The 24,388-nt window shown below is 36.8% G+C and overlaps 1 protein-coding gene across 1 annotated transcript in view; it reads right to left on the bottom strand.

Moving 5' to 3' along the window:
- LOC138697048 (uncharacterized) overlaps positions 1-24,388 on the bottom strand; it is a 145,107-nt gene that overhangs the window by 79,584 nt on the left and 41,135 nt on the right. The gene's annotated exons all lie outside the window — the stretch shown is intronic.

Below are 24,388 nucleotides of genomic sequence, written 5' to 3'. Positions count from 1 at the left end.
CTGCTGCTGCGCGGAGCGTTGCTGAGTTGTTCGTTTGCTACATGCTGTGTTACATCGTGTTAACTACTACGCGCGTAATTCGTATGTTAGTGTTATAAATAATTTGTAGAGCTGCTGTGAAATGTTACAAAAAAAGTCCGTCGTTGGGAAACGATAACTCGCGGAGTGAAAATTAGCGTTGTACATTACAGGCTCTACATCCGGTTAAAGTTTGTCGAGTATGGTGAAGTTCGATATTCGCCGATGTCCACTCTGTACAACGAGTCCTGTCGTGTATATACAGTCTAGTATATACAATCACGAAGCTTCAGTTGTGAGGGTGCCAGAAACAATAGGCTGTGCCGGTACTATTTCGCATTTTCTGTAATGAGGTGATATTAGCGATCCTAATGGTTAGCAACTATCTATGGATGCATATTTACTACGGTACGTATTTAGTTTCGTGACTGTATATACTAGAATGTTGTTATACCTTGTTACAAAAATATACGTTGTTCTACACTCCCATCTCTTCATGTTTTAACCGCTTAAGAATTTTAGCACAGATCTTGCAATTAGTTTTTCATATTATTGTTTGTTTTTACTGAATTTTGTACATAAAAATCGTAATATATTTAGTTTGTACTCACATAAATATAAAACTAAATGATCAGGCAACTTTTGCTTGACAGAACCTAAATGTACCACAACTGTGGCTTATAATCACAGTAACAACTCCGGTCCAATTCTATAACAAGATAACAGCTCAATTACCAAACATTCAATTTACTAATGATCCTTATTTTTAAAAAGCAACTAAAAATTTTTGTTTAGCAATATAAAGTTTCAATTACTGTGATATCTGTGTTTTCTTTTTCTCTTTTTACTTTTTATTTTTGTTAATTAAATACTTCCATGTATTGTGGGTCCCTATCACCACGGCATGGCGCGTCCTCAGGTTGCGGATAGAGGAGACGGCCTCCAGATATGGAGGGTAGCTGCGAATATATTGAATAAGCAGTCGTGGACAGCCGATAAGGGGTGGTCCTCCAGCTTGGGGGTTGGGCGAAGGGCTAACAACCCATCACCGTAAAAAACAGCTTGTTACGTATCCCTATAATAAGCCTCGGAATAGGACTGATTCTCTGGCACGACCACAGCAAAGGAATAAGGATTTGAGATTTGGCACTTGGAACGTAACTAGTCTTTATAGAACAGGAGGGGTAACATTAGTAGCAAAAGAACTAGCTAGATATAGAATAGACTTCGTAGGAGTACAAGAGGTTAGGTTAGATGGGAATGGCATATCACAAATAGGAGATTACTTGTTGTATTATGGGGAAGGAAACAATAATCACCAATTAGGAACAGGATTCTTTGTTCATAAAAGAATAAAATCAGCAGTAAAAAAGGTCGAATTTATCAGTGACAGGTTATCATATTTAGTACTTAAGGGTAGATGGTGCGACATCATAGTTATAAATGCTCACGCCCCTACAGAAGAGAAAGACGACCATATAAAGAATAGCTTCTATGAGGAATTGGAACATACTTTTGATCAGTTCCCTAGATATCACATGAAAATTTTATTGGGGGATTTCAATGCTAAAGTAGGACGGGAGGATATTTTTAGACCAACTATTGGAAAAGAGAGCCTACACGCAATTAGTAGTGACAATGGAGTTAGATTAGTCAACTTTGCCACATCGAAAAACTTAATTGTCAAAAGTACAACATTCCCCCATAAGGATATACATAAATATACTTGGACTTCTCCAGATGGATTGACACACAACCAAATAGATCACATCTTGATAGATAAACGGAGACATACTAGTATAGTAGATATTCGAACTTTCAGGGGTGCAGACTGTAATTCTGACCATTATTTGGTGATTGGAGAATTAAGAGAAAGATTATCAGTAGCCAAGCGAGTAGAGCAACAAGTTAATATTACTAAATTCAATATTTTGAAATTAAAGGACGAGGAAGCTAAGCAAAATTATCAGGTCGAAATTTCGAATAGGTTTGCCACTTTAGAAAGTTCCGACGAAGTTGAGAAAGAATTAGATGTTAATAGCGTGTGGGAAAATATCAGAGATAGTATCAAAATTGCAGCTGAGCAGAGCATAGGTTATTATGAAACTAAGAAAAAGAAACCGTGGTTTGATGAAGATTGTTGCATCGTAGTAGAAAGAAGGAAACAGGCAAAATTGAAATTCTTACAGGATCCAGTTGAGGAGAATAGAGATAATTATTTCAATGAAAGACGGGAAGCAAGTCGTACACTTAGGAATAAAAAGAGAGGTTACTTGAAGGAAAAACTGAATGAGGTAGAAACAAATAGTAAGAATAAAAACATTCGAGATTTATATAAGGGTATAAAGGAATTTAAGAACGGATATCAGCCAAGGGTAAACGTGAACAAGGATGAGAATGGTGACTTGCTTGCAGACTCTCCATCAATCCTAAACAGATGGAAAAACTATTTTGCGCAACTACTAAATGTACATAGGCCAAATAGAAATGATCGGGACGAAATTGAAATACAAACTGCTGAGCCATTTATACCCGAACCCACGCTTTCAGAAGTCGAAATTGCGATAGAAAATCTGAAAAAGTACAAGTCTCCAGGTATCGATTAAATTCCAGCAGAATTAATACAAGAGGGTGGGAGTGCATTATATAGCGAAATTTATAAACTTGTACTTGCTATTTGGGAAAAGGAAATTGTACCAGAACAATGGAAGGAGTCCATAATTGTACCTATTTTTAAGAAGGGGGACAAAACCAACTGTGGTAACTTTCGAGGAATATCACTTTTGTTGACGTCGTACAAAATTTTGTCCAATATTCTTTTGAGAAGATTAACTCCGTACGTAGATGAAATTATTGCGGATCATCAGTGCGGTTTTCGGCGTAATAGATCGACTATTGATCAGATTTTTTGTATTCGACAGATAATGGAGAAAAAATGGGAGTATAAGGGTATAGTACATCAGTTATTCATAGATTTCAAAAAGGCTTATGACTCGGTTAAAAGGGAACTATTATATGATATTCTTATTGAATTTGGTATTCCCAAGAAACTAGTTCGATTAATTAAAATGTGTCTCAGTGAAACATATAGCAGAGTCCGTATAGGTCAGTTTCTATCTGATGCTTTTCCAATTCACTGCGGGCTAAAGCAGGGAGATGCACTATCACCTTTACTTTTTAACTTCGCGCTAGAATATGCCATTAGGAAAGTTCAGGATAACAGGCAGGGTTTGGAATTGAACGGGTTACATCAGCTTCTTGTCTATGCGGATGACGTGAATATGTTAGGAGAAAATACACAAACGATTAGGGAAAACACGGAAATTTTACTTGAAGCAAGTAGAGCGATCGGTTTGGAAGTAAATCCCGAAAAGACAAAGTATATGATTATGTCTCGTGACCAGAATATTGTACGAAATGGAAATATAAAAATTGGAGATTTATCCTTCGAAGAGGTGGAAAAATTCAAATATCTTGGAGCAACAGTAACAAATATAAATGACACTCGGGAGGAAATTAAACGCAGAATAAATATGGGAAATGTGTGTTATTATTCGGTTGAGAAGCTCTTATCATCCAGTCTGCTGTCGAAAAATCTGAAAGTTAGAATTTATAAAACAGTTATATTACCGGTTCTTCTGTATGGTTGTGAAACTTGGACTCTCACTCTGAGAGAGGAACATAGGTTCAGGGTGTTTGAGAATAAGGTGCTAAGGAAAATATTTGGGGCTAAGCGGGATGAAGTTACAGGAGAATGGAGAAAGTTACACAACACAGAACTGCACGCATTGTATTCTTCACCTGACATAATTAGGAACATTAAATCCAGACGTTTGAGATGGGCAGGGCATGTAGCACGTATGGGCGAATCCAGAAATGCATATAGAGTGTTAGTTGGGAGACCGGAGGGAAAAAGACCTTTAGGGAGGCCGAGACGTAGATGGGAGGATAATATTAAAATGGATTTGAGGGAGGTGGGATATGATGATAGAGACTGGATTAATCTTGCACAGGATAGGGACCGCTGGCGGGCTTATGTGAGGGCGGCAATGAACCTTCGGGTTCCTTAAAAGCCATTTGTAAGTAAGTAAGTAATTAAATACTTGTTTTAAAATTTTGTAGACTGCCCCTGAGCACTAATATGTACCTACTCTTTCCGGGGATTTTTATATATAAAATCAATGTGTAGCTTTATTCTAGCAATAAACTATTATTATTATTATTATTATTATTATTATTATTATTATTATTATTATTATTATTAAAAATTGATTTGAGGGAGGTGGAATATGATGGTAGAGATTGGATTAATCTTGCTCATGATAGGGACCGATGGCGGGCTTATGTGAGGGCGGCAATGAATCGCCGGGTTCCTTAAAAGCCGTAAGTATTATTATTATATGAAATAAGACTAACAAGGTACCTTCGCGAAGTGTCTGACTGATAATGGTATAAAACCAAATACGTTGGAAAGTTCAGGTGTAATCAATGTTCATGGTACCAATTGTAGCTTTTCATAGTGCAATTATTCAATGTTTATGAGCAGACAGTGGATGCGGGATGACTTAAGGAAAAGTGAAGTTGTTTCGTATCGGAGTATATTGCACGTGCCGCGTCGTTCGTCTTTTGTGTGCCAGGCGAGTACAGCAGCGTACATAACGAAGGAACCCCGGTCCACAATGCAACGCAATGTGTGCAGCTGTGTTATCCTGCTCAAGTATTTAGTACGAGTTGAATAGTGTAGTGCTGATCCATTCATAATGTCGAAGTCAAAACGTTAAATTCGCTTAGAGATACGAAATGCAATTAAGAAGTATGAGAGTGACATTTTATGTATTAACGAAGACAATATCGTGTGTAATGTATGTAAAATTGAAATAAAAACCAGAACACCTCAGGCTATAGAGAAACACTGCAACAGTACATCGCACAGGAAATGCGTTGAAATGAAATCTGAGGAATCATCATCATTATCATCATTATCATCATCATCATCATTTAATTGTTCGGGTCTAAACGACACGTGCAACATGATGCTCAGTGCAAATATTCCTCTAAAGAAATTGAGTGATCCCCATTTTAGAGATTTTCTTCAGAAATTCTCTCGATACAAAATCTGTTTAAGCGATAGGCGAAGACGATTCAACTTCGACAACTTACGAGAATATATCGTCGTTTACCGTAACTCTGGTAATTGCATCAATGATGACGAGGACTGAACTTGCAAGGTATGTACTACAGTACGTTATTTTTCGCTTCCTTCTGACTGTACGGAGATACGGTAGCATGTTGACGTCGTCTGTTTACGTTTAAAAACTGTTGAGCCAATGGTCTGAATAAAAAAAATGTAACATATAGTAAATGTGCACCTACATTCAACGATGTCATCCGGCATCCACTGTCTATTTATGAGCCTAGATAGATATTCGTATAATAATGGATACGGAAGAAAACTCACCTATAAATAATAATTCTTTTACTAATTTTAGGTGTCCTTACATATAGGCCCTACTTAAACAAGTTTGTGGGTGTTGATGTAGAAATCCGTTGAGCACAAATGTAAACGACAATAAGCACATTGCAAGAATGAAGCATATCTGCAGTTGAGAGTTGAGCAACTCGAATCTTCAGTCTCCCAGATAACATTGGCAGGAGCTTCAAATGCATCACATTCAACTGGAAAAGTAGCTTTCTTCCAGGCATGCTTTGAAGCTCCTGCCAATGTTATCTGGGAGACTGAAGATTCGAGTTGCTCAACTCCCAACTGCAGAAGTGCATCTTTCATGCAATGTGCTTATTATCGTTTACATTAATTGTGCTTAACGGAATTCTACGTCAACACCCACAAACATGTTTAAGTATATGTAAGAACAGCTAAAATTAGTATAATAATCATTATTTATAGATGAGTTTCCTTCCGTATTCATTATTATACCAATATCTATCTAGACTCATAAGCATTGTATAATTACCACTATGGGCAGCTACAATTGGTACCATAAACATTGATTACAGCTGAACTTTCCATTCTATTTGATTTTATACCATTATCAGTCAGGCACTTTGCGAATGTACCTCGTCAGTTTGTAATGTCTTTGTTGCCTCTCTTGTTCGAATATTACAGGACTCTAGAGAATCCTTTGGATCAAGGCGTAGCATTAAATAGTAAGGCGTCAGAACTTATGAAGGATCGTCAGCTGTTATGTATTGATCAATGTGTCACACCTATCGCTACCAACATTAAACAAAGCTGTTAAGTACATAGTTACAACGGCTTGGGTACAATCAATGTACTTTGATGATGATTATGATGTTGACGATCGTCCAGATATGCTTCCTACTTACTTACTTACTGGCTTTTTAGAAACCCGGAGGTTCATTGCCGCCCTCACATAAGTCCGCCATTGGTCCCTATCCTCAGCAAGACTAATCCATTCTCTATCATCATATATCACCTCTTTCAAATCCATTTTAATATTATCTTCCCATCTACGTCTCGGCTTCCCTAAAGGTCTTTTTCCCTCCGGCCTCCCAACTAACATTCTATATGCATTTCTGGATTCGCCCATACGTGCTACATGCCCTGTCCATCTCAAACGTCTGAATTTAATGTTCCCAATTATGCCAGGTGAAGAATACAATGCCTGCAGTTCTGTGTTGTGTAACTTTCTCCATTCTCCTGTAACTTCATCCCTCTTAGCCTCAAATATTTTCCTAAGAACCTTATTCTCAAACACCCTTAATCTCTGTTCCTCTCTCAAAGTGAGAGTCCAAGTTTCACAACCATACAGAACAACCGGTAATATAACTGTTTTATAAATTCCAACTTTCACATTTTTCGACAGCAGACTGGATGATAAAAGTTTCTCAACCGAACAATAACAGGCATTTCCCATATTTATTCTGTGTTTAATTTCCTCCCGAGTATAATTTATATTTGTTACTGTTGCCCCCAGATATTTGAACTTCTCTACCTCTTCAAAAGTTAAATTTCCAATTTTTATATTTCCATTTCGTACAATATTCTCATCACGAGACATAATCATACACTTTGTCTTTTCGGGATTTACTTCCAACCCTATCGCTTTACTTGCTTCAACTAGAATTTCCGCGTTTTCCCTAATCGTTTGTGGATTTTCTCCTAACATATTCACGTCATCCGCATAGACAAGCAGCTGATGTGACCCGTTCAATTCCAAACCCTCTCTGTTATCCTGGACTTTCCTAATGGTATATTCTAGAGCAAAGTTAAAAAGTAAAGGTGATAGTACATCTCCTTGCTTTAGCCCACAGTGAATTGGAAACGCATCTGACAGAAACTGACCTATATACGTCCTCTAGATACAAAAAATAAAAGCATTTCTTCATGACCGAAATACCAGTATCAGAAAACAGGACTGTACCGACCGCTGGCAAATACTTGGAAATGGCTGAGAACATCGAGCGTTTGTGGATAATATAAACACTACACTAAATACCTATCAATCGATCATTTCTACCACTCCTATATTTCCATGAATTCTTATCTAATAATTAGACGAATTGAAATTGAAACAGCTGTTGCCTCAAAATCCATATACAGTGTCTGTTATATGGGGAGAAGCTTTCTGAATTCACTATACAATATTAATGGTCTGTTTGATGAAACTGTGTTCCAACTGTGAATGCCTCTAGTTGTAATATGTGACAGATTAAATGGAACAGGAAGAATTTAAAACTTAATAGACATACCTGGATGTCAAAACATTGCCCCTACAGACTAAAAACTGACATATCTATTAATAAAAAAACATAAATAATTTCAGAACAATTAGCTATGACGTCTTTCATTATTTCCCTCGTGATATAAAAAATGTAATCCACCTACCCTTTAATTTCTCAAATTAGAGATTTTTTTCGGAAATATATCAAGGGAGAATATTACTATAGAATTCAGATTATCTTCGTATTGCTACAGAAGCCCATTATTACTTATTAATAATTTAATTTTGTCATTTGTGCCAATCTTAGACCACGAATAGGACAGACCTGCATTGAACATGAGGATCAGTTGTTTGTGTGAGAAATGCAGCTACCAAAGTAATATATTGGTGTGTATTCCTATGTTTTATAAAATTTTATTGTAAAAATGTGTTGTTACATGTGGCTGCAAAAAGCCTCAAAAAGGGGAATTTCATTGTCATTTTGCAAGCAAGATTTAAGAAACCATAATAAAGCAAATTTAATGTGATATGTGTAAGATCTAACAATAAAGAGACATTAATTGGATATGTACTGTACATATAGAGTAGTATAGGATAAATCTACGTGCAGAAGATTTATCTATCAATCAAAAAACGTACTGGCAAGGCATATCAAAAGGCTAACAAACCAAATGTAACCCATCACTGATCGCCGACTTTACGAACACTGTTTATGAAACTAGAAACTATCACGCTAGTAGTAAATACAATAGAACAGCGATATTCAGTTAGTATAATTATAATGGTAGTGGTGGTGGTGATAGTAGTAATACTAGTAATAGTAGTAGTTGCAGTATAAGTATTGGTATTTTAGTTGGTTATTTAACGACGCTGTATCAACTACTAGGTTATTTAGCGTCGATGACATTGGTAATAGCGAGATGGTATTTGGCGAGATGAGGCCGAGGATTCCTCATAGATTACCTGGTATTCACCTTATGGTTGGGGAAAACCTCGGAAAAAAACCAACCAGGTAATCAGCCCAAGCGGGGATCGAACCCGCGCCCGAACGCAACTTCAGACTGGCAGGCAAGCGCCTTAACCGACAGAGCCACGCCGGTGGCTGTAAGTATTGGTAGTGGTAGTAGTAATAGCAGCAGTAGCCTAGTTGTGGTACCGGTAGTAATAGCAGTGTTAATAGTAGTAGTGGTAGTAGGAATAGTGGTTGTAGTGGTAGATTTGGCAGTAATTGTATGGGATAGTAGTAGTAGAAGTGGTGGTAGAAATAGTTGTAGTAATGTTTGTTGTAGCATTAATGGTAGTAACAGCAATAGTGCTAGTAATAGTAGTAGTGGTAGAATTAGTAGTTGTAGTTTGTAGTAGTAGTAGTAGTAGTAGTAGTAGTAGTAGTAGTAGTAGTAGTAGCAGCAGCAGCAGCAGTAAGCGCTGTTGTAGTACTATTTTAAAACTAAAGAGCTTATAGTCGTTATTCCTGCAATAACTCCTATGTGCAAAATATAAAATTTTTCAGTAGGAAGAAAAAACACATTCATTCATCCTATGGCAGCCGTACATAGAAGACTGTGAATTCTTACATTTTCGAAACAAAGATATATAATTATATACAAGAGATTTCATTATTTGCTTTATCTCTATTCAAGTTATTTAATAGAGCAAAAATCTGAAAATCGATGTCACATAGGAGTTATTGCAGGAACGACGCAGCGTCAAACTTGTACGTGATCGAACTACGTAGCAGAAATTAAGCCATTGACAGATATGAAGACTGTTAAAGAGTGCCTTGTACTGTGCTCCAACCACGAGAAAGTCCCTGCCGGGTGAAACCCTAGATGTGAAACGGAGCGGGGTAATGCTGTGAATGAGTGCTGATATCATAAGATGTCATAAGGTCACACACGTGGGTACTCTTATCTCTATTGGCTAGCTCTCACAGCACAAACCATAACATTGATACAGACATATTGATACTACCCTAGTTACAAAATTAGATCACAGTTAATCTCCTGGGGCCGTATTCATAGACATTTTTAGCGCGGGCTTCCGGTGGATGATCAGCGTTTTTCATATTCATAAACCAGTGTTAGAGATAGGATATGATTTGAATTCTGTACAAGTAACCATTGGATAGCCGGGGCTAGCTTAGTACGCTCGTAGCGCGTGCTGCGAAATGTCTATGAATAGCACCCCTGGTCTTTTAATCTCTTCATACAGGAAATGACATATGCAGGAGAGCGCATGGTTTTTAAACTGACGTTATAACGGTAATATTATTTATCTACTTCGTTCCAATAGATGACGCAATAATAAGCACATTCCTTTCACGGTTGATCTCCTGGTTGGAGAACAGTAGTTATATGTTACACTTTATTTTCTAAATTTCCAAATTCAAAATAGAGTACTGATGACATAAAATAGCTAATCAACCTGCTCGTATTGACATGATTTTGCACAGGAATACGAATTCACCCTACAAATTATCAATAATATGTGTTTGTTCTGTTACTTTATACTGAAATAATAATAATAATAATAATAATAATAATAATAATAATAATAATAATAATAATAATCGTCATAATTCAATACTTAAAAATATGCGCATTAATTTGTTAAGCTTCAATGCTGTGTAATGCATCATGGCTCTCGGTAAATTACTATGTTTCACTTTTGACTCTCCTCTAATTTCTAGTGAGTGGCTACCACTGTCTTAAGCCTACAGTAAGGAGAAGAAAGATGTATCTCTCAGATGCCGCTTTTAAGTCATTTTGGGTACTTTAAAAAAAACGCTGTTACATATGCAAAAAAGCACAAATGTTTAATAATTTTGTCTTCGCAGAATTGTTTGTTGGTGGAAACGCTACATCAACTGGATCGGCACTGTTCAGTAAGAAGGAAGGCGGCATGGCACCGCAGCACGTGCGCATAGGCGATGTATCGGCCTGATCAAACTACGCAGGACGCCCGCAGTACGGCAGGCAGGCAGGCTGTGGGACCCGCCGACACCTGTGCGGCACCGGCACCTCGCACACTGCACGCTGTACCAATTGTGTTGCTGGAATTGTTGACAGCGATGAGGACGAGTATTCGCCATTCTATTACCCGATATTCGTCTCACAATTGGGGAAAACCTCGTAAAAAAATCAACCAAGTTCTCAGCCTACGACTGACAGTGAGTGCAGCCTTAATACACAAGTCGAGCTCGCTAATCCCTCACCTCTTTTTATTATAATTTTCTACTTCTTCCACTCTTCTCATGCTACCTTCATAATCTTTTATTATTTTATTCTATTTACGTAATCATATTTATTCATTCTCCTATCAATGTGTTACTGCAGCCGTGGCGAAAATGCGACTCACGAGCACATTGTGGCTCGCAATGATAGCTATCCATTTCTCTTGTTTCCTACCTACAACCCCCACCCTCTCACTCACTGGAGTCAAACTCCGTTCCATTTGTATTTGTCTCTGACCTGCGAGTGGCGTATCATCGCAATGTCTCTCTCGAAACAATGTACCTCTGTAAAAACGAAAGTTTCAAGTAGGATGGGAGGACACATTTTTTTGCTGACAATGTGATGAGAATATTAAATATATGATTTGTTCACAAGTATTACTAGAAAAACGGTTGTATAACATAAAACGGCATTATAAGTTACTACATGTTACAGATGAAACATGTAAAGATTAAGTGTTGTTATTGTTATTATTATTGTTATTATTATTATTATTATTATTATTATTATCAACATCATCATCTCTGTACGTCGATCCTTTTTCAGCAGATACACGAATAATGTGGTTAGATCTTCAATTTAATCTCACAGATTTACAATGTGATGTTAAATGAAAACTAGATGTAAGGACTTGACAAAATGTTGAACTTTCAAATCTTTGGCAAAAAATAAATATTCGACGCTTCGTTCTTTCGCTTGCTCTGTTGCAGCCATGTTCGCTACAACTTACGTTTGTGAAAAATTATTTTCATCAATGAAAATAGTAAAAATCAAATTTAGATCACGACTGACAGACAAATACCTTCGTGACCAACTACGACTGGCAGTAAGTGACATAATTCCTGATTTTGAAACTCTGTCGCAGAGACATTCTGAAGACAATTAATTTTAGGTTGTGATAATGTGTCCTATATGTTCTTGTTTATTTCTTTCTTCGTTACATGTACTAAACATTAGTTTGTAGCCTTGTACTGTATATAATTTTATTTAAGTGCTTGACGTAAGGAAAATGAAAAACTGTTAATAAGTCAGACACTTGCTTCACTTCCCCTTCGGGTGTCTGCCTCCCTCCATAGGTGCTATGCACGTTGCAGGTTACACAGTGGCTCGGCGCCGATGCCATTTTCGCCACGGCTGTGTTAATGCATCCTTTAGTTTACTTAGCCTATATTTTTATTAATTTATTAATTTTTTAATAATAATCCGTGGCGCCACAACCCTTAAAGGGCCCAGACCGACCAGCCGGCTGCTGGCCTCACGTTCACATGCCGAAGCAGAGGTGGACGATCATCCAACTAGAATGGAGGTATCGTGTGGTTAGCACGATGATTCCCCCAGCCGTTATAGCTGGCTTTCGAAACCGGATTTCGCTACGTATCGTAGCTTCCCAAGTGCATCACGATGTTGGGTGGGCACCGGTCCCATACACTGGCCGAAATTTTCATGAGAGAATTTTCCTTCCCATGAGGACTCGAACCAGCACGCATTCCGTAACGCGAGTCCTAGGCAGGATGTCTTAGACCACGACGCCACGACGCAGGACTTTTATTTATAAGTTCATAAATTTATCTATTCACTTATTTATGTATTTATATATTTATAAATGTATTTATTTTATTTACTTTTATTAATTAACCTCTTTGTTTGTCTGCTTCTTACTTGCCTGCCTGTCTGTCAGTTTACTAGGTTCCCCATTTACTTGTTTATTTATCTGTATGTCTGTCTATCTACCTGTCCACCTGACTACCTAACTACAATCAGTTCTTCGGTTCTGTGGTCGGCGTAGAGAGATCGTACCTACTTCCAACTGATGAATTGTTTATGACTATAAATTGAATTAATATACTTGATATGAATTGTACAAATTTGTATAGCTTAATGAAAGTATGCTTGTAAATTGAATTAATCTGCTTACTTCGTATTGTATATGTCTGTATAGTTTGGCTGATGAATTGTATATGCTTTAAATTAAATAGTAATTTGTATAGCTCTGTTGATGAATTGTTTATGTTTGTAATTTGAAGTAATTTGCATGAATATGTATTATTAATTTCTGTATATCTCAAATGATTAAATTGTTTATGCCTTAAATTGAATTAATTTACTTGTTTTGTATTATACGTTATAGCTCAACTGATGAATAATCGTTTGCGTTTGTAAATTTAGTAATCTGATTGCCTATGTACTGTATATTTTTAGTAGAGCCATCAATGTAGCTCAGTCGGCAGACTCGTTGGCCTGCTGATCCGGAGCTGCGCTCGGGCTTGGGTTGGATCCCTCTTTGGTCTCATTGAAGGTTTCTTCCGGGGTTTTCCCCAGCCGTAGGACTAAAGTCGGATGGTCTATGGCGAGTCCTCGGCCTCACTTCATTTCACCCCCTTTGGTCTGATTACCTCGTTGTGTTTTTTCCGAGGTTTTCCTCAACCATAAGACAAATGCCAGGTAATCGTTTGGAGAATCCTCGGGTCTCACCTCATTTCACTACATCGCGCCAAAATATTGTAAAAAAATTGTAGAAAATTACAAAATTGTAAAATTGTAAAACATTGTAAAAATTGTAAAAATTTGTAAAAAATTGTAATTGTAATATTTTAAAATTTTGACTTTTTTTACATCTTAAAGCTTCATTGCTAATGTAAGATCTATGGAATATAATAAATGAAATGGAAAAAAAATATCCAGTGAGTACTCCATTTCCTTCTCACTCACCTCACTCACCGCTTCTTTCTTGTCTCCGTGCGTGATGGTATGGCCTCTCTGCGCAGATCCCAGCAGCCGACAGTAGAGTCGTGCATTACACGCGCCATGTTCGGTTCAAGTTTGTCGAGTATGGTGAAGTTCGATAATCGCCGATGTTCGTTCTACAGGAGGAGGCCTATCGTGTTTGTTCCACCTTGTTATGACAATATTCGCTCTCCTTCACTTATGTTCTAATCACTTAAGAATTTTAGCACATATCTTGCGATTAGTTTTCCATATGAAATAAGACGAAATTTTTAATGTCTCGGTTGCCTCTCTCATGTTCGAATATTGCCGACAGTACCTACCTACCTTTTTTATTTTCTTTGTTTATGTATTCAATTATTTAATTTCTTGCTTGCGTATTCAATTTCTCACTTGTGTCTTTATTAATTTTCTTAATTTTGTTTCAATTTACCTACAGATATTCTTACTTAGATATTTGGGATATTTTTCACAATGTGGGCACAAGTATCGATAGCATGAAGTCTGGGACTGTGACAAGGTTAGAGTAGGTTACATGGAGGGGGTAACTAAGTGACAGGAGGGTGAATTCTATGACACATTATGAGTGAGTTAGATGAGGGGATAACTGACATATATTTTTCAACTTACCCTAATAAGTAAAACAAAAATTCTTATACGTTATAGAAGTCCTCATAATTTTGTCATGAGTCGTTGCGTCGTGGTCTAAGGAATCATGCCTGGACTCGCGTGATGGAATGAGCGCTGGTTCGAGTCCTGATGGGAAAGGAAATTTCTCATGAAATTTCGGCCAGTGTATGATACCGATGCCCACAAGCATCGTGATGAATTTGGGGAGCTACGATAGATAGCGAAGTCCGGTTACGAAAACCAGGTGTAACAGTTAGCGAGATCGTCATGATAACCACACGTTACTCCTATACTGGTTGGATAACACCGTTCTGCATTTCAGAACTTATTTTCTGTTGTTTTCAATCTGATAGGCGATTCTAAACGAATTTTTTGTGCTGAATTCGAAAATAATCTCCATTTTTCCCCATCACGTCAGGTTTTCAGACAATTCATGAATAACTAGAAATGAAATTATAGCTTTGTAAAACGTCATAAAAAATTATTTTCAACAAGAATTTTGTGAGAAAAACTAGGCCACAATTTGCTATTTGTCACTAATTAATCATTAATTAATATCAATTAATAATTATAAACACTTTCATAACCTTACCTCAATATTGCACTTCAAAATTTTGTCCTCCTTGACCTCCTTGCATGTTGTGCAGAGCAGTCCCTTTTTAACATCCAGCAATAGTCCGCAATGTTTCCATTATGAAGCAAAATACGTTTAAGACTTTTCTGAGAAGAATCTATGAAGAACCACCACTCTTTGGAATTAGATAGTTTATGTTGTAAAATTTTAAGACGGCAAGAATGTCTTGGAAATACACTAAATTTTCTTCTTCAGCAAAAAAAAGGGATAAGTTCCTTCTCACGATGCCTGTATCATGAAAAATATGTAGTACCTTCAGCCAATACTTTCTTTTCTTTTAACCTAGAACCTAATAGTTCTGCTGATTATTTAGGAAAATTTAAATCCCTCACTAAGTCATTAAGCTCACTTTGATTAAAACATCAATCTTCACCAGTATTGCCTGGTTCATAAGTATGATCCACTGGAGATTCAGGTTCAGTGCTTCTGCATCCAGATGGCAGTGTATCTGATTCAGGAGGTAGCGGAACGGGAATATCAGGACCATGAGGTATGGGCCGAACGGCAGAGGGAATGTTAGGATATAGAATATCTTTCTTGTTTTAGCAGTATATCCAGCTACCTTAACTGTACAAAAATAACAATTATCTCCATGATTTGTAGGTTCCCTCCAAATCATAGGGATACCAAAGGGCAATGACTTCCTTTTTCCATTTTTCCAACTCCTCAACTCTGCAACACAACTACGACATACTTTATGGGGGCACCAGGATTTGTCCTAGTCTCCTAACTTAATGCCAAAATATTGAAAGTAAGTATTCTTTACAAAAGCTGTTATATTCTGTCTCTGTTTTACTAACGCATATGACCCACATATATAGCAAAACAAATCTGGATCATTTACACAACCACGTTTCGACATTTCTATGAAACAACACTATTATGCTGTAACTTACTCTCGCAGAAAAATGAGAATTTACACACTTCACTTTTACACGACAACCAACAACACAAAACTGAACCTCTAATTTTAAAACAACTTTCAAAAGGGGATAGGTTTATTATCTCAGTAAGGAAATCTGTAGCCTCATAAGCTGGATTGCACTTCCATAAATAAATATATATACAGGGACCCTATGTCATTTCTCTAATTCATTGTTAGTTTTAATAGCTGTCTCTAAGAGTAAATATTTCCTTCATAATTTTTTATGACCTGAGACACTAAACATTTCAACTTCCTGTTTATAGATAACGTTGGGTGCAGACAGATAAAAATCTCCAATAAACAACGGATGTCTTAACCTCTGTTCTTTTTAAGGGGAAGGGTACAATTGAGGACCGTTTTTACAAAACTTGCTAACTGCAAAATTTGCAAAATTGAGATTTTTGGTGGATTCGTTAACATAAAGCAGGCCTCTACACGATGTTAAAGTTATCTCAGTAAAATTGAATTATTTCTCTTCATTGTAGTGTGTCAAAGTGTGATGGTTGCATCTATAACCTATTTGTCTTCATTCAGTGTTTTGTGTCTCCTGTAAAATTTAGTTTTTTTCAGTTAGCAAGTTTTGCAAAAGCGTTCCTCAATTTTGTACATCCCCTAAGGGCGGATACAGTCAGTAGATTTTAATAAATATCAAATACAAACATAATAAAATATGTTATGATACATTTTAAGTAATTAAGTTTAAATTATAAGCTGTCGTGCCTTTTTAACAAACGACAAGCACACTGTAATATTACTATATTGCGAAAAATATTGAAAACATAAAATTTTGAATTGTAAAAAATTCTGACGTGGTACGCGAAAACCGATTTCATTTTTGCAATCAGTGTGATATTGTGAATCAGAAACGCTCATTTATTTCAAAACAACAAAATCCATGCAGAACGGTGATAATCATTCACTTGTGCTGAGGCATGTGGACTGCTGCCAGCAGCCGGCTGGACGGCCTTCGCTTCTCATGGGCTGTCACGTCACGTAAAAAATTCTTCCTTATTTTAAACATCACGTTGCTACAAAAAAAAAATCATGCTTTTTATGCAATCTTTTCATCCAAAACGCCATGTATCAGTCTCACACAGGAACTCCAATGTTTGATCCATCTCTCGGACATGTTCCCTCGGACATTGCGACCTCCAACCCTATGTTCAGTTTGTAACGATCGATGTTTTCTGGTACCCAATATCCACTCGGCTAGGCTCTTTCTTAATTTTTTTCCATGCGCTCTGACATAGCTTCCTTGATTCCGTCGTACCAGCTTCTTCTAAGTCGGCATCTCCGCCCCTTCTCTGGTGGTATTGCTTAAAAAACTATTTTTCGCCATCTTTAATCATGTGGCCATACCATTTTAATTGTGTCTGATTTATTTCCTCTACTAGGATGACATTCTCGCAACTCCTGTTACCTGTTTCAGATTCTCATTAATCTTTCTTTGTAGCCTAGATATTTTGGCTCACCTCTTAGGAAGTTCATTTCTGGGGCTATTATTTTCAATAAATGATCATTTAATCACCATACCTCTGAGCCATATAGATGTATACTTTTAACGTGAAATGTTTATGCGTTGACATCCGAGATATAATTCTGTTAATATGGTGACGTCATTCAAGTGCGCTACGTCACACAAGCGATAAGAGCCACACTGTTCCGTTCAGACTAATAATAAGAGTATGTACAAAACAAAATATCCAACTTAATTTTAATTTAATAAAAAATATTATTCGTACAGAAATGGGGGTAATTAATAAATACAAAGAGTATAAAGAAATAAACAGTTAATTTAATTTAAAACAGTCTAAGTCAGACCTGCAGAACTGTAGCTCCTCAGAGCGACTGCCTTCGTACCCTTCTACCCCACCCACCTTTTCTACCAGTGTGGTCATAGCGCTCTAGTTGCGCTCGCCTATATCAACATTCATTCTCGCGACAGAAGGTACACAATACGTTATCAAGAGTTACAAATGAACGGATAATAAAATCCTTAGGAACATAACTTTGGAAAGTAAGAGAAAAATGAATGAGGGAAATAAGTAAGTTAAAAGACATTTAAAATAAATTTTGAAATGTATGTGTGCATATAATGTAAGAAGGTCTACCTATATATATAGGCCTATATACTGTATATTGTATGTTGATAAGTGAGTGATAGCTATATGACCGGAAGTCAATGCTGTCTTTCAACATTGTAACGCACTGCAACAAAATAAATAATAAATAAATCAATCAAGAATTAATCAATAATAAATAAATAAATACACAATACGCGTACTCCAGTTCGAAGAGAACTGGAACATGGCAAAATCTAAACCCGTTAAGAAATACTACTTACAAAGTAAATGGGAATATGATTATTTTGTTGTTGAATAAGACGAAAGAAATGCTTATTTACTGTGTCCTATCCAATTTATTTCTACTCGTCATTTCAATATTAAACGACATTTCAACAAAACCCATATTAAGAATTATGGAATAGACAAACTTTGGGGTAAGTTCATTATTGCGAACTGTATATTGAATATTTATTTATATACTCTTAAATTAAGGACATCACTCGTTGTGTTCATTTTGTATTGAAATGAATAGTGACATTTATATTAACTTTCAAGGTTCATTACTTAAATGTTACAAATTTAAGTTTCCGTAGGCGATGATAGGAGGAAAGTTTTTGAAAATCTACAGCAGGTTAGGCGCAAAGAAATCTCAAAGAAACTACGGACAGAAAATCATCGTAAACCTGGAAACGACATAATGTATTATAAATGTAATGACTTTGTTACAATCCTTTTTGTCAATTACACTGCCGCCACTGATGGACATTCCACACGCAAAGAATGTCAACACCTCTACGCAGAATCGATTATTCCCAATAGAAGTGGAGTGAGGCTGACGTCATATTTCCCCAATTACGAGTTCTGCAGGCCTAGTCTAAACAATAGTATTAATTTCCAAGTGGATCTAATTCTCTCTAATAACATATTATTATCCATCACAATTTCAAAAACGTACTTGGAATCATATTGATGTGGAATCGTTTCGACTATGAATCATAGCATCGTTGTCTCGAGACTAGGCCTCATGGAATTAACAAGCGATTATGAAGTAATTAACGAGAAGTCTCCGCCTTACTAAATTTAAATGCCAAGAGTATGAAGACAGAAACGAAACAAAATATCAAACTATTATTTCAAATCCCAAACATCCTTGCAATCCCAATCATGGTTGCAATAACAATCATGAATAGCATAAACATTTCACGTAATTATAGTGATACTATAAAGCCCCTGTCACATTTTATGATGACATGTTCATTTCTGTATTTTTGGTAATGTTCTTACTCCAGAGAACGAAATTGATTACGTTTAGCCTATAGCTTTAAGGGCCTGTATAATTCTGTTATTAATCTCCATGCCGTGTGTTCCTTCACAATTAAAAAGAAAATCTGCCTATGTCTATGTAGGCCTATACAGAGTGTAAGGGGTATAAGTGCCGTCCTTTTCACAGTCGTCGGGGACGGTCTACAGGATCAAAAAAGTTCATACAACATAGGGTCAAAACTCGATAGTTTTCCCAGAAAAAAAAATTGTTTTCTTATTTCATTTGCGTTATACTGCTTTAGTAAAATTACGAAAACAATTACATCAGTAGGTATATCTAGCAAAGAGTTAATATTAGTTTAAATAAATATTTGTGTGTTCTATTACGTTTTCGTGAAATTAAATAAAAATGCATGCTTAAATGTGTTAATATTCTGGCATGAGAGACGTGGCAACGTGTTTAGCAGGCAGTACTCTGCACAGACGTACGTACATTGGGCTGAGTTCAAGTTCCCTGTCCATAGCTCTACTGCAGAGCGGATGACAGTTCAATAACAGGATTTTCAATAAACAACTTACAATATCATTTACAGTTTAGGAATATCATATGTTATTAATTTATGGAAAACGTCGTCGTAATTCAAGTGAGACAAGAAGGATTTACCGTCAACGTTTTCCTCAAATAAGGTTACCTAATCGGCGAACTTTTGTAGCGGTTTCTCAACGATTTTTAGAAACTATGAATCTCTTACCTCGTTCCGAAAATCACATAAACAGAAATTTGTTTCAAAATGATACTACTTTACGGAAGCGGGAGAGATTAAAATTTTGCATTAGAAAAAAGTTCGTGTGATTTTGTGCAGAAAACCATTATTGTTTTTTTTAGACATACAACAAAAAATGGAGCAATATTGTTACATAAAATGTAAATTTACCATAATGTCCTATTAATGAGATTGTAAGTTTGTATTTGCTGCTCGTTTTATGTAAACAACAGTATTATCATGGTCAGCTCCTTCATTAGAACAGAGCATCTGTACCGATATGTCTGTACCCGCTTGAGCTGTACTGTGTACTTATAAACAAACTCCTCCCTATCCAGCAACGTTGCAAAACGTCTAATATTGTAAACTTTAATAATTAGTTAAATATTGCAATTAGAAAAAAATTGTAAGGATATTTTTTCTTCCTTAAGACATGAATAATCATCAGTTAAAATAATGGCACTTATATCCCTTACACTCTGTATATTCTCTGAATGAATTAATTTTTAGATATTCTTTAACACTTAAGTACTCGCGAACTATTTTGTGACATTAGTACTATATAATACTGGAGGTCAACATGAGCGTCATGAGCCCCCACGACTACTTAAATGTTCATATATTCACAATAAGAGATGACATAAAACGGCGAATCCGAGAGACCTGCCAGTCACTTGACCACGCCAAAGTGTTACGAGTCACTGACAGTGTTAGAAGAAGAGTACGGGTGTGTGCTGCTCAGAACGGCAGACAGTTTGAACATTTATAAAAAATTAATGGAATTGTCCAGTCTTTCAGTAAAATGTCAACATTAATTGTTTACATTTTCGTCTTTTAACATTTCTCAATATTGATGGCATTATCTTTTTGTACGTTTTCTCATTGAAAGAGTAGGAATTGGTAAAAACGTTTCCTATGAAAGTTGTTTGTTTTGAAGACTCTATCAAATGGTACCTTATTTGACCCGGACTCCCATTTGAAAGTTTAAAGTGATACGCCACTGACCCTACTTTCTGTTAGAGCTGATTAATGAAATCAAGCTCAAGTGAAAGTTCACATGTGGTTTAGTAATAAATTTTTTTTTCTCGAAAGTTTTAATGCACTAGTTTCCGAAATAAATGACTTACGGGTGGTTTGAATCACCCTGTATATTATCATCTTTAGATTCATCTTTATTTTTATATAATTTTCAGGTCTGCCGTCGTGGATCACTGATGGTGTACGCGCTTTCAGACTAGGTGAGCCGGTTTCGATTCGGGTATGGTTAATGAAGAAATGTATCTCCATACCACGGGACTGTGTGCATGTCCCTTGTCTTCACATTTAACCTGCGTTGTCTTGACGGTGGTTCTGCGTCGTGCAGATTCCACGCCCAGAGCTGTCAATTTTGATCCAGAGAATAAACTAACCCCGACGCCAGAAAAAGGAAAGAGGTGACAGAGAAAGAAGAAGACGCTGCTTTCTTCCATTCTTCATGTCCAAATTGATTTAACAAATTGGCCAAAGTTCGATTAACAGAAAAAAAAAGGATTGTTAGAATAATTAATACAGTATAACAAAAAACGGTTGGAATAAATTGTATTAATAAAAATAACACTCCATAGCTCGTTTTCAAATATCTATATGCATATTTCCTGTTCATAGAAACAGAACGTTCTTGCGCCTGTACGCTGGCTGTATGGCAATAGAAAGCTTAGTTTACATTAAACAGCACACCGCGCCGTTATGTTCATAGACTCTCGATGCTTAGTCGCCTGATGATGGTGGCGGTGATAAGTCAAAGGAGGAGATATTATAGATCTTCATTGTAACTTATTACGTGCAGTAGTCTGCTAATTTAAAGAAAATGGGAAATATTAAACATTCTTTAATTTTTTGCACTGAAAGCAAAATTCACAAGATTCAGAGATAAAATGTTATATTGTATTTATTCATTTAATGGAAAATGCAGGAAATGTGAAGTAAATTAAAGCTCGGAGAACAAAATAGCTCGTTAGGAGTACAGTACGTACAACCATGTACTAGCGGGAGAAGTCTGCAGAGAACAGAGTATTATTGAGAAAATAAATTTTCGTTACAATACGATTATTTAGTCCTGACAGTCACCGGAGATGTCCGCCTGGGTCAGGCGAGTCCATTTAGTTACGCCAAGGAGTGTGTGGGTTAGTCACTCGCTTGCCTTCGGAGCTATCGGATGTCATGCGCGCGGTAGAGCGGTATGTTTCTAGTACAGTTAAGCTGTACTGCATCCCTTTACCGACCGCTCGCCCTTATCTCTACTCCGGAGCTCTCCCCACTACTACTATTATTTCCCCTCATTCGCGTCGCTGAGCTTTCAGGACTAAATAATCGGTCTGTACTTGGCATTATTGTGAACTGAAGTCGCAGGAAGATGGTTCTTTTGATGAATTATGAGGACACCGTTATATTGGTCATATTATACTACAATATTTAAGGCAGTGGTCGTCAGCACTCGCTGAAATGTGCAAAGGGTACGCGGTGCTGTCCCGTGTGCACTGTCGTGCAACAGGGAGAGATAGAGAGCATAGCCTCTAGCAGCTACGGAGTGCACCCTAGTGCACTGCGTTTTCCGCGGGTAAGAGAGAGACTAGCCCCAGCGTGCTCTGTGCTGACGACCCCTGATTTAAGGTGACGCACTAAGAAGTTTTTGTAAATCCTATCTACTTAAAAATATCGGATCACTTAGATATTGCTAAAATACATGTGCACAATTTGTTCTCAAAATTTATCTGGTCCTTTCTACACCACATCGAACTTACTTTACCACTAAAACCTCATGGAGTAAGTTCAGGATGAAAATCGAGGAGGTAAGTTAGTATATTGAGTACCTAAATTAATTTCTATATTTCTAACTGCAGACGAAGACTAGGTTATAGTAAACGGCCTCGGGGGTTCACTCAGCCTCCTACAAAGTTGAGTACCGGGTCCTTTCCGGGGTAAAAGGCGGTCGGAGCGTAGTACCGACCAAACTATTTCGTCCTATGTAGTACCAAGACAATGAAAGCTATGAACTCTATCTCCATACTTTCGTGCGTCTTCATGGCTTCAAAGGGGATACCGTCATATCACCATCACCATCATCATCATCATCAGTAGCAGTAGCAGTAGCAGTAGCAGTAGTAGTTAGGAAAATATTTGGGGCTGAGAGGGATTAAGTTATAGGAGAATGGAGAAAGTTACACAACGTAGAACTGCTCGAATTCTATTCTTCACCTGACATAATTAGGAATATTAAATCCAGACATTTGAGCTGGGCAGGGCTTGTAGCACGTATGGGCTAATCCAGAAATATATATATATATATATATATATATATATATATATATATTATATATATATAATGTTAGTTGGGAGGATGGGGAAAAAGACCTTTGGGAAAGCCGAGACGTAGTTGGGAGGATAATAAAAAATGGATTTGAGGGAGGTGGGATATGATGGTAAAGAATGGATTAATCTTGCTCATGATAGGGACCGATGACGGTCTTACGCCTATGTGAGGGCGGCAATGAACCTCCGGGTTCCTTAAAAACCATTTCTAAGTAAGGTAGTAGTAGTAGTAGTAGTAGTAGTAGTAGTAGTAGTAGTAGTAGTAGTAGTAGTAGTAGTAGTAGTAGTATATTCTTAATATTATTGCTAATACTTTTAATATTGTTAGGGATAACATTCTACAGTATGATCACATTTTTACCTCTCTCTTTAGTTTACAAATAATTTCTCTACTAAAAAGTGCATTCCATTATATATTATGTAGCAGTAGCAGTAGTAATAATTTAGTAGCAATGGTATTATTAGTAGTAGTATTTCATTTAGGTTTGGAAGTAAATCCCGAAAAGACAAAGTATATGATTATGTCTAGTGGCGAGAATATTGTACGAAATGGAAATATAAAAACTGGAAATTTATCCTTTGAAGAGGTGGAAAAATTCAAATACCTGGGAGCAGCAGTAACAAATACAAATGATACTCGGGAGGAAATTAAACACAGAATAAATATGGGAAATGCCTGTTATTACTCGGTTGAGAAGCTTTTATCATCCAATTTGCTGTCAAAAAATTTGAAAGTTAGAATTTATAAAACGGTTATATTACCGGTTGTTATTTGTGGTTGTGAAACTTGGACTCTCACTTTGAGAGAGGAACATAGGTTAAGGGTATTTGAGAATAAGGTGCTTAGGAAAATATTTGGGGCTAAGAGGGATGAAGTTACAGGAGAATGGAGAAAGTTACACAACACAGAACTGCAAGCATTGTATTCTTCACCTGACATAATTAGGAACATTAAATTCAAACTTTGAGATGGGCAGGGCATGTAGCACGTATGGGCGAATCCAGAAATGCATATAGAGTGTTAGTTGGGAGACCGGAGGGAAAAAGACCTTTGGGGAGGCCGAGACGTAGATGGGAAGA

This window comes from Periplaneta americana, chromosome 3, assembly GCF_040183065.1.
Source record: "Periplaneta americana isolate PAMFEO1 chromosome 3, P.americana_PAMFEO1_priV1, whole genome shotgun sequence".
Taxonomy (NCBI): Eukaryota; Metazoa; Arthropoda; class Insecta; order Blattodea; family Blattidae; genus Periplaneta; species Periplaneta americana.
Note: the sequence above shows the minus strand (reverse complement) of the source record. Positions and strands in the feature narration are given on the sequence as shown.